This window comes from Apium graveolens, chromosome 6, assembly GCF_009905375.1.
Source record: "Apium graveolens cultivar Ventura chromosome 6, ASM990537v1, whole genome shotgun sequence".
NCBI classification, from domain to species: Eukaryota; Viridiplantae; Streptophyta; class Magnoliopsida; order Apiales; family Apiaceae; genus Apium; species Apium graveolens.
This window is the reverse complement of record NC_133652.1, coordinates 127568936-127579985: the sequence shown is the minus strand read 5'-3', so window position 1 is coordinate 127579985 and position 11050 is coordinate 127568936. Positions and strand designations below refer to the sequence as shown.

The 11050-nt window shown below is 39.7% G+C and overlaps 1 non-coding gene across 1 annotated transcript; it reads right to left on the bottom strand.

Annotated features, from left to right (window-relative positions):
* Positions 1–1374: 1374 nt before the first annotated feature.
* Positions 1375–1481, bottom strand: LOC141670028 (small nucleolar RNA R71). The gene has a single exon (XR_012554279.1). It is a non-coding gene; the product is annotated as a small nucleolar RNA R71 (small nucleolar RNA).
* Between the last annotated feature and the right edge of the window lie 9569 nt (positions 1482–11050).

The window sequence follows — 11050 nt, the reverse complement described above, 5'->3', positions numbered from 1 at the left end:
TTCTAGTGGATTTAATTATGGATTTCAATAGTTGATTGTTCTAAATCTTTAGTGTGTGGTGATTTATGATTTTCTAGTTTGGTTGTGCTTATTCACCTTTGATGTGTAGCTAACATCTAAGATTGTTTATTAATCTCTATTGAAGCGACAGTGAATATAGAGGTTTAGAACTTGCCATGCTAACATAGGTTTATGTATGAATTGACATGCATAATTCTTAGTGTAATTTTAACCATCTTATACACCCTATGTAATCATAACAGATAACCTGCTCTTCAACCGTTATGTTTTCAAATTCTATAGACATATAAGGTCTAAGCATAATTGGTGTATATCCAGCTTCTATCTTGATTTTGGATGCCTAGTAGTTGGGTATACGTATATTGAAAGATAGCGTATACTAATTTCGTGTTATCTGATTAGTTATCATCACCATCGCATACTATTGATAAAGACATAAACTTTGAATGAAGTATTTAATGAAGTTACAATCCCATGTTTTATTCTCATATAAGTAATTCACTTTTAATCTCTTAGTTAATGCATGCTAGTCTAATCTCTTAGGTAGTTAATCAACTCAAATTTTTACTTGTCTTAGCTGTGAACGATAATCATACATTGTTGCATAATTGCATAATCTGAATTTAACCTGAACCAGTCTTTGTGGGAATGAACTCAACTTATATCTTATACTACTTGTGATCACGTACGCTTGCTTGTATTTTCACGTGTGTTTTAGTGCGAACAAGTTTTTTCCATCGCTGTCGGGGACTCGGTGTTAATGTTTAGTTTATGTGCTTGACATCAGTGGTCATTAAAGTTCACTGACTCGGATTATTTTACTTATAAGTTTACTTTGTTGTGTTTCAGGTATGCTAGAGAGCGTGTATGCGAACACGTTCTCAATCTCGTAAGGAAACACTGGACGAAGTAAAAGAAGTTTTTGAAGAAGTTGAGAAAGTTAAAGAAGAAGCGATCATTGTAATGGGAGAACCAGCAGCAACAACGAAAGCGTTGATGGATTATTCTAAACCCAAAATCAATGACATTCAATCTAGCATTGTTAGGCTAGCAATCGCAGCTAATACCTTTGAGATCAAGCCTAGCACGATTCAGATGGTACAGAACTCAGTCTAGTTTGGGGGTTCTCCAACGGAAGATCCCAATATACACATTAGGGATTTCATCGAGATCTACGACACCTTCAAGTTCAATAATGTTTCTGAAGATGCTGTGAAATTGAGACTTTTCCCATTCTCTCTGAGGGATAAAGCTAAGAGCTGGTTGCACTCTTTACCAGCTGGTTCTATTACTACTTGGGAAGATCTTGCTCAAAAGTTTCTCACTAAATTCTTCCCTATAGTAAAGACAGCTGCATTCAGGAATGCACTTACTCAGTTCACACAACAATCGGGTGAATCTTTATGTGAAGCTTGGGAGCGCTACAAGGAGATGCTTAGAAAGTATCCTCATCATGGAATGCCTAACTGGATGGTGATCAATTGCATTTATAATAGTTTGGGAGCACAGTCAAGACCTATACTCAATGCAACATCGGGAAGAGCTTTATGGGCTAAAAGCTATGAGGAAGCTTATGAGCTGATTGAGATGATGGCTGTGAATGAATATCAGAATCCAACTCAGAGGCTACCACAAGGCAAGGTAGCAGGAGTTCTTGAGGGGGATACAGTTACAGCTATCGCTGCTCAGTTAAAGGCATTAACTATAAAGGTCGATTCTCTGACCAACTATGGTGTTCAACCGATAATGAGTGTTTGTGAGCTTTGTGCAGGATCGTATGCGACCGAGCAATATGCTATCTCTAATGAATCAACTCAGTTCGTGAGCAACTTTCAGAGGTCGCAACAAGATGTTCCTGCTACTTATCATCCTAACAACCGAAATCATCCTAACTTAAATAGAACAACAATCAAAATGCAATGCAACAGCCTTACCAGCAGTTTGGAAATAAGCCTTTCAATCTTCCTGGTTTTCAGCAACAGTATGCACCAAGGCAGCAATTTCAGCCACAGGGAATGCAACAACAATCTCATGGAGGTTCCAGTCAATCTTCTAATGAAAAATCTGAATTATACGAGTTGAGGCTTATGTGCAAAAGCCAAGCGGTTTCTATCAAAACTTTGGAGAATCAAATTGGGCGGATTTCTAACGCCCTATTGAACCGACCTCAAGGAACTCTTCCAACTGACACAGAGGCTAATCCAGACAAGAGAGAAGTCAAAGAATAGCTTAAGGCAATAACCCTGAGCTCTGGAAAGGTTGCAAGCCCCCAAAATCATCAAGACAGAGAATCTGAAATTTTTTCCCAGAATGCAGGCACGCCCGCGCCCATCAGCAGCGCGCCCGCACCCTCTCAAACTTCAAAAAGTTAAATCTTGGTTGATTCTGCTCAGAAAAAGGATGGCGAAGCTGAACCAAAGAAGAATGTTATTGAAAACACTCTTCCAGAGCAGAATACAAGAGTCAAACAAGTCAATCATCCGCCTCCATATCCTAAAATACTTCAAAAGGAGAAGTTCGATAAGCAATTTGCGAAGTTTTTAGAGGTTTTCAAGAAGTTGCACATTAACATACCTTTTGCGGAAGCTCTAGAATAGATGCCGAGCTATGCTAAGTTCATGAAGGGTATTCTATCTTAGAAGCTAAAACTTGAGGAGTTGGAAACCGTTGCTCTAACGGAAGAGTGCAGTGTTGTATTGCAACAAAACCTCCCTCCGAAACTTAAAGATCCAGGAAGCTTCATGATACCTTGTACCATTGGCAATCTATCTTTCGATAAGTGTTTGTGTGACTTGGGGGCTAGCATCAATCTGATGCCCTTTTCCGTGTTTAATAAACTTGGTTTGCCTAATCCAAAACCGGTAAACATTCTTTACAACTGGCTGACCGTTCCATCACCTATCCGCGAGGTGTAGTGGAGGATGTCTTGGTTAAGGTGGATAAACTCATCTTCCCTACTGATTTTGTCATTCTGGATTTTGAGGAATATAAGAAAATTCCCATTATCTTGGAAAGACCATTCTTAGCTACAAGCCGAACTCTGATCGATGTGCAAAAGGGTAAGCTTAAATGAGAGTTCAGGGTCAGGACGTGACTTTCAATGTCTTCAACGTAATGAGATTCCCTACTGATGAAGAGGAATGCTTTAAAGTAGAGTTGGCCGGCTCTATAGTGACTATGAAGCTTGATCAAATGCTAAGGACTGACGCCTTAGAGAGAGCCTTAATAGGGGAATCTGACAATGAAGATAAAAAAGGAGCAGAGCAGCTGCAGTATTTGGATGCTTCTCCATGGAGAAGAAGATTAGATTTTCCATTCGAGTCTCTTGGTTTATCAGAGATGAAAAATTCTCAGGAGCGTCTTAAGCCATCTATTGAGGAAGCTCCCACACTTGAGCTAAAACCACTGCATGATCACTTGAGGTATTTTTTTTAAGGTGATGCATCTACTTTGCATGTTATTATTGCATCTGACCTTTCAAGTAGTGATGAAGACAAAGTCTTGAGAATTCTGAGAGAATTTAAATCAGCAATTGGATGGACTATAGCAGATATTAAGGGAATCAGCCCTTCTTATTGCATGCATAAAATTCTGCTTGAGGAAGGAAGTAAGCCAACAGTTCAACAGCAGAGAAGACTCAATCCTATCATGAAGGAGGTTATGAAGAAGGAAATTCTGAAATGGCTGGATGCAGGGATCATTTATCATATTTCTGACCGTTCATGGGTGAGCCTGATACAGTGTGTGCCTAAAAAAGGAGACATTACAGTTGTTGCTAATGAGAAGAACGAGATCATTCCTACTCGAACAGTCACAGGGTGGAGAGTATGCATGGACTATCGGAAGCTAAATAAAGCCACCAGAAAGGATCACTTCCCTCTTCCATTCATCGATCAAACGCTCGACAGGTTGGCTGGTCATGAGTATTATTGTCTTTTGGATAGGTATTCGGGCTATAATCAGATTTGCATTGCCCCAGAAGATCAAGAGAAGACCACCTTTACTTGTCCTTTTGGCACTTTCACTTTCCGTCGAGTTTTATTCGGACTTTGTGGTGCACCTGCTACTTTTCAGAGATACATGATGGCCATATTCTCTGATATGATTGAAACTAATGTAGTGGTATTCATGGATGACTTGTCTGTGTTCGGGACTTCATATGATGAGTGCTTGCATAATCTTTCCATGGTGTTAAAAAGATGTGTTGAGACCAATCTGGTGCTCAACTGGGAAAAATGTCACTTCATGGTGCAAGAGGGTATCATTCTTGGTCACAAGGTGTCTAACAAGGGGCTTGAAGTGGATAAGGCCAAGGTGGGGGTTATTGAAAATCTTCCTCCACCAATGTCAGTTAAAGGAGACCGTAGTTTTCTTGGTCATGCGGGTTTTCATCGGCAATTCATCAAGGACTTCTCCAAAATCTTTAAACCCTTGTGCAATTTGTTAGAGAAGGATGCCCCTTTCAAATTCGATGACGAATGTCTAGCTGCTTTTGAGAGCTTGAAGAAGAGTTTGATTACAACACCTGATATTATTGTACCTGATTGGAATGAGCCATTCGAGATGATGTGTGATGCTAGTGACTATGCAGTTGGAGCAGTTATTGGTCAGAGAAAGAAGAACATATTCCATGTGGTTTACTATGCTAGTAAAACCCTTAATGGTGCTCAGCTGAATTACACTACTACCGAGAAGGAGCTCTTCGCGATTGTATATGGTTTCGAGAAATTCCGATCTTACTTACTTGGGATAAAAGTGACAGTGTTCATTGATCATGCTGCTATTCGATATCTGATCTTGAAGAAAGATTCAAAACCTCGTTTGATTCGATGGATTCTATTGCTTCAGGAATTCGAGCTAGAAATCAATGACATGAAAGGTACAGAAAACCAAGTACCTGATCATCTCTCACAACTGAAAGATCAAGGGAATGTTTCCTAAGATAAGATGTTCACTAATGAATCTTTTCTCGATGAGCAAATTTTTGAGTGCAAGAAGAAGAACCATGGTTTGCAGACATTCTGAACTATCTTGTGAGTAATGTTATTCCCCCAGAACTCTCTTATGCTCAAAGGAAGAAGTTTCTATATAAGGTGAAGTGGTATCTATAGGATGAGCCATTCTTATTCAGATAGGGAGCAGATCAAATTATCAGGAGATGCATTCCGTATAGTGAAACGGAGGGTATTCTGCAAGATTGTCATTCTACTATATATGGTGGTCATTATGATGGAGAGAAGCCCATATTCTCCAAACGGGATTTTTCTGGCCTAAGTTATTTAAAGATGTTCATCAATTCGTGTCAAGATGTGATCACTGCCAAAGAGTTGGAAATATGTTTAAGAGAGATGAGATGCCTCTCAATGTTCTTCTTGAAGTTGAGATTTTCGATGTTTGGGGAATCGACTTCATGGGCCATTTGTCTCGTCATGAAATAATCAATATATTCTTTTGGTAGTGGATTATGTGTCTAAATGGGTTGAGGTTAAAGCCTTTCCAACCAATTATGTGAGGGTGGTGATAGATTTTCTTCGTAAGCAAATATTCACACGTTTCGGTGCTCTAAAGGTTATAATCAGTGATGAGGGATCGCATTTTTATAATCGCAAGTTCACTGCATTGATGGAAAGATATCATGTGAATCATCGTGTTGCCACAACTTACCATCCTCAAACTAATGGGCAAGCTGAAGTGTCGAACCGAGAGATCAAGCGAATCTTGGAGAAAGTTGTGATTCCATCAAGGAAAGATTGGTCGTTGAAGCTAGATGAAGCTGTGTGGGCCTATAGAACAGCATACAAGACTCCTCTAGGAATGTCACCATTCCAGTTGGTGTACGGGAAGGCTTATCATTTGCCTGTGGAGCTAGAGCATAGAGTGTATTGGGCTTTGAAGATGCTGAATCTGGACATGGCAGCTGCTGGAGAGAAAAGAATGCTTCAACTTAATGAACTCGATGAGTTTCGACTACAGGCTTATGAGAATTATAAGTTATGTAACGAGAAGGTCAAGGGATGGCATGATAGGAGGTTGTTGCGCAAGTCATTTGTGCCTGGTCAACAAGTTCTATTATTCAACGATCGTCTCCGACTTTTTCCAAGAAAGCTTAAGTCAAGGTGGTCAGGTCCGTTCATTGTCAAAACTGTGTTTCCACATGGAGCTGTGGAGATTTTTGATATGCATCCGGACCAAGCATTCAAGGTAAATGGTCAGAGATTGAAGCATTACTATGGTGATACGACGAACCGTGAGGTGGTGCACGCTGTTCTTTCGATAACTTGATTCGAAGATTCACGTCAAGCTAGCGACGTCAACCAAGCACTTCATGGGAGGAAACCCATGTTTATTGTATATTAGGTTAGATAAAAAAAGCAAAAGAAAAGAAAATTCTGATTTTCCAGAAGCACGGCGCGCCCGTGCTAGAAGCGGGGTGGCCGCGCTCAATTTGTCAGAAACACGGCGCGCCCGCGCTGGAGGCGGGGCGGCCGTGCTAACCCCTTGAAAAAGAAAAAAAAAGAAAAAAAAAATTAGAACAAAAACACTCCCACCCGAATTCTTAACTTATTTCTACCCTAATTCTTCCTACTAAACACATCTAAACCCTACCCAATCCCTTTACCTAGCCTATATATACATCTTCTCTTATTATACATATACATCTTCTATTCTCAAAACCCTAGCTTCTCCTATACACTACTCACACCCGGATCTATATTCTACTGTTGTGATGGCACCTAAGAGAGCAAGAACCGCTGGGAGTAGTAGCACTCATCCCTCGGCTACTGAGGAATCTAGCATGGGTGGCGCAGTGAACAGATTTTCTTCTACGGAGGCACAAGATGAGTTTACTTGGCTGATGTCTAAGTCGATTGCAAAGGAGAGGGGTTTCTTACCCACGGCGAAGGATGGAAAGCTTTTCGAGATGATTATTGGGTTAGGATGGCAGACTTTCTGTGAGACACCCGTTGCAGTCCTGATGAGCATTGTGTGGGAGTTTTATGCGAATGTTAAGGCATATAAGAATGGGTTTTCTGAGGTTCGTGGGTTGACGGTTGATTATACCCCTGAGGCTATTCGTAGGGTTATCAATCAACCTGTGAGGGAGCCTACTACTGAAGATTGGGTACAAAAGAATAGGGAGGATTTTGATTTGGACTATATTGCAGTTGAGTTGTGAGTTCCTGGCACGGATTGGAAGTGTAAGGCGAGCACGAATGAGCCGTTTACTTTTCCTTTTACGTGTATGAACAGGTATGCTTTGGCACGACACCTATTTGTGTGTGCAAATATCATGCCATCTTCGCACTCGCACGAAATTACTGTGGATCGTGTTATTTTGCTTTGGGGGATTCTGAATGAAGAGTATGTGGATCTCGGTTTTGTGATTCATCAGAACCTGCTGCGTTTTATGCAAGGAAGGACAACGGGGGCGATTCTTCATGCCTCCGTTATTACGAGGTTATGCACCGTTATTGGTGTTAGGTGGCCCGAGCATAAGCAGTTACATATGTCGAGTGCTCCCATTGATAGCTCGGCGATTCTGTAGCTGAAGGAGTGGTATGGCGATAAGGCCGACGAGAAGCATTTGGGGTACACATATGATCATTTACCAGGTGGCCGGCTAGCTGATCAGACTTATGCAGGAGGTTCTTCTCATGCACGTCAGGAAGCCACTAGAGCTTCTCGTGGAGCCACTCGATCTTCTCGTGCTTAGCAAGCAGGGGAGAGTTCTGGTCTTGGAGATGCGCAGTACAGGCAATTGACTAGGCGCATGGATGCGATGTATGACATTCACAGTCATTTTGCAGCAGATTTGACACAGGCTTTGGTCACTGCTTTCCGGGCCAGTGGTGTCGAGGTCGATTGGCCTGTTTTTGGAGCTGATTTTGTGTACCTTCCGCCTGATACTCCACCCGAGGAGGGTGATCTTTTTTATGACTAGGTATGCCTTGTATCCTTATTATTTCCTTCAATGAGGACATTAAAAATTTTAAGTTTGGGGGTGATAAAGTAAGAATTAGGAGTGTGTGTTGTGTCCATGTAGATTCATATTGGATGATTGGTTGTAGTTCATTCATTTAGTTCATATATGTTTGCATGTTTGTTTGTGTTATCATGTGAGTCCATTTAGTTGCATTTGCATGCTTATAACATGATCTCGTAGGTTGAGCTATTTCAGATTGGTAGGTTGATGTTAATTTGCGTGTAGTAATGTCGAATAGAGGGATGTTTAAGTCCTAATGAATTAATTTGAATGTTTAGAAACAAAATTCATTCACAAGTCTTATAGGTTACTTTTGAACTAGACCATGAACATACTTGTTTGCTTGTTGAGATTTAATCAATTGGTTTGTTAGGAAAATGTTGTGAATTTGATGATAATTCATACAAAACACATTAGTAGATTTAACTTAGTGAATTTTGTAGCACTCGAAGGATGATCAAATATAGTCCCGACGGATGTTCAATATAGTCCCGATGGATGATGATTTGATATCCATCGAGTAGGTAGATTATGTAAGAATAAGTATAGCAGCACATTTCTGTAAACAATTTTGTGTAGATTCTGTAGTAGCATATGAGTCATGTTGACTACTAGTAGATATGCAAAATAGGTTGATTAATTGTAAATATAAGATGTCTTGTAATTCTGCATAAGTGAAATGGATTCAAGTGTCAAATAGCTCCCCGACGGATGATCAACAAAGCAACCCGACGGATGAGCAACAAAGCTACCCGACGGATGTCAAGAAAGTACCCAACGGATGATCAATTCAAATATCTGTTGACAGTGACAACACAGTCACATGCGTTGGATGTTTGCAAAAGGAATGTGGCAGCCTGTTTAGCAGGTGAATGAGAACAAAGAAGCATTACCATTTCCATGCTATTATGAAGATATTCAAAGATGCTAGAATAGAGTAATGAAGCAGCATGGAGTTAGACTTGATAGGTTTTGTTTTATTATCTTATTTTATTACCATGTAAACTTGGTGATATATAAACCAAGTGTATCTAGTAGAACAAATAACTAAGCAAACACATTTTAGAAGAGAAATAGAAGAAGTTGTAACTGTCAAGAATTTCTTTGTAGTTTGTTTGTTCACTTGTAAAAGCAACTGTGAGCTATTCAAGCTTCACAGGGTTCTCTCGATATATATATACATATATATATATCTGGTGGATATATTCAAATCCACCAGAAAGTTTTAAAGACTTGTGTTTTTATTACTTGTGTTTTAATTTATATAATTCTTTCATTCCGCACTCTGCAAATCAAATACTTATATATTATTGAGTTAGAACAGTTTTAAAAATCTCAAAAAGAAGCCAGAATTACATTCAACCCCCTTCTGTAATTCTTGTTGTATTGTTAGGGAATAACAATTGGTATCAGAGCAAGCTCTTGAAGTACAAAGAGTTTAACAAACAGCAAGATGGACAAGAAGGATGTTGGAGTTAAGATCTCATTTCTGGACAAAGACAACTATCATCACTGGAAGGTAAAGAAGCACCTACATCTCCTTTCTCAAGATGAGGCCTATGTGGATTGCATAGAGAGAGGTCCTCATGTACCAATGAGAGCTGCAACAGGCAATGAACCATCTGTTCCCAAGCCTAGGCATGAATGGTCAGATCCTGATATTGAGCAAGTTAGGAAAGACAAGAAGGCCATGAATATATTGTTCAATGGAGTTGATGGTGATATGTTTGATAACATCATCAACTGCAAAACATCCAAGGAGGTTTGGGACACAATCCAGATTATCTGTGATGGTACTGAGCAAGTAAGGGAGAATAAGATGCAGCTGCTAATTCAGCAATATGAGCACTTTCATTGTGAAGATAGTGAGTCTCACACTGACATTTTTAGTAGATTTCAAAAACTACTAAATGCTCTGAAGTTGCATGGAAAAGTCTATCAGACAAAAGACTCCAATCTCAAGTTCCTTAGATCTTTTCCAAAGGAATGGAAACCAATGACAGTCTCATTGACAAATTCTCAAGACTGCAAGGAGTTTACCTTGGAGAGACTGTATGGCATCCTGAAAACTTATGAGCTTGAAATATAGCAAGATGAGAGGATGGAGAAAGGAAGGAAGAAAGGAAGGTCCATAGCACTGGTTGTTGAGTTAGAGAAAGATAAAGAGATGAAGGTAGAAGTTGTTGAGTCTACTTCAAATGCCCGTGAGAACAAGGGAAAGGGCTGGTAGCTGAAAATGAAAATCATTTGAGCCAAGATGACATGGATGATATTGATGAGCATTTCGCATTCCTTTCCAGAAGATTTGCCAAGCTCAAGTTCAAAAAGAACTTTGGAGCAGCCAAGCCAAATAGAAACATGGTGGATAAATCTAAATTCAAAATTTTCAAATGTGGATTGGCAGGGCACTTTGTCAGTGTGTGTAGAAAGTCAGATTCCAACAAAAAGAAGTTTGAGCCTGTTGATTATCAACAGAAGTATTTTGAGTTGCTCAAGCAAAAGGAAAGGGCTTTCATTACACAAGAAAATGACTGCGCAGCTGATGGTTTGGATGAAGATGAAGATGTGAGCTATGTTAATCTAGCCGTGATGGCCAAGTCTGATGAAACAGAAAAAAGTTCTTCAAGTAATCAGGTAATCACCACTAACCTAGCACATTTATCTAAAGCTGAGTGTAATGATTCCATAAATGACATGTCCACAGAATTATATCATTTGCGTGTTACACTTAAGTCTCTCACCAAAAAAATGCTAAAATCAAATAAAACAATTTATTTTTAAGTGAAAGGAATAATGTGCTAGAATCTCAGTTTATTGAATTTGAAAAATTAAGAATTGAGTGTAAGATTGCTAAGGATGAATTGGTTGGGTCCTTGAAGAAAGAAGTGATTTTGAAGAAGCAGCTTGAACGAGAACAAGAGGTGATTAAGGCATGGAAATCATCCAGAGATGTTCATGCTCAAATCACTAAAGTTCAAGGTATTGAGTCCTTTTCTGATGCATCCTGGAAAAAGAGTAAGGAGAAGCTGGAATCCAATTTGGTTG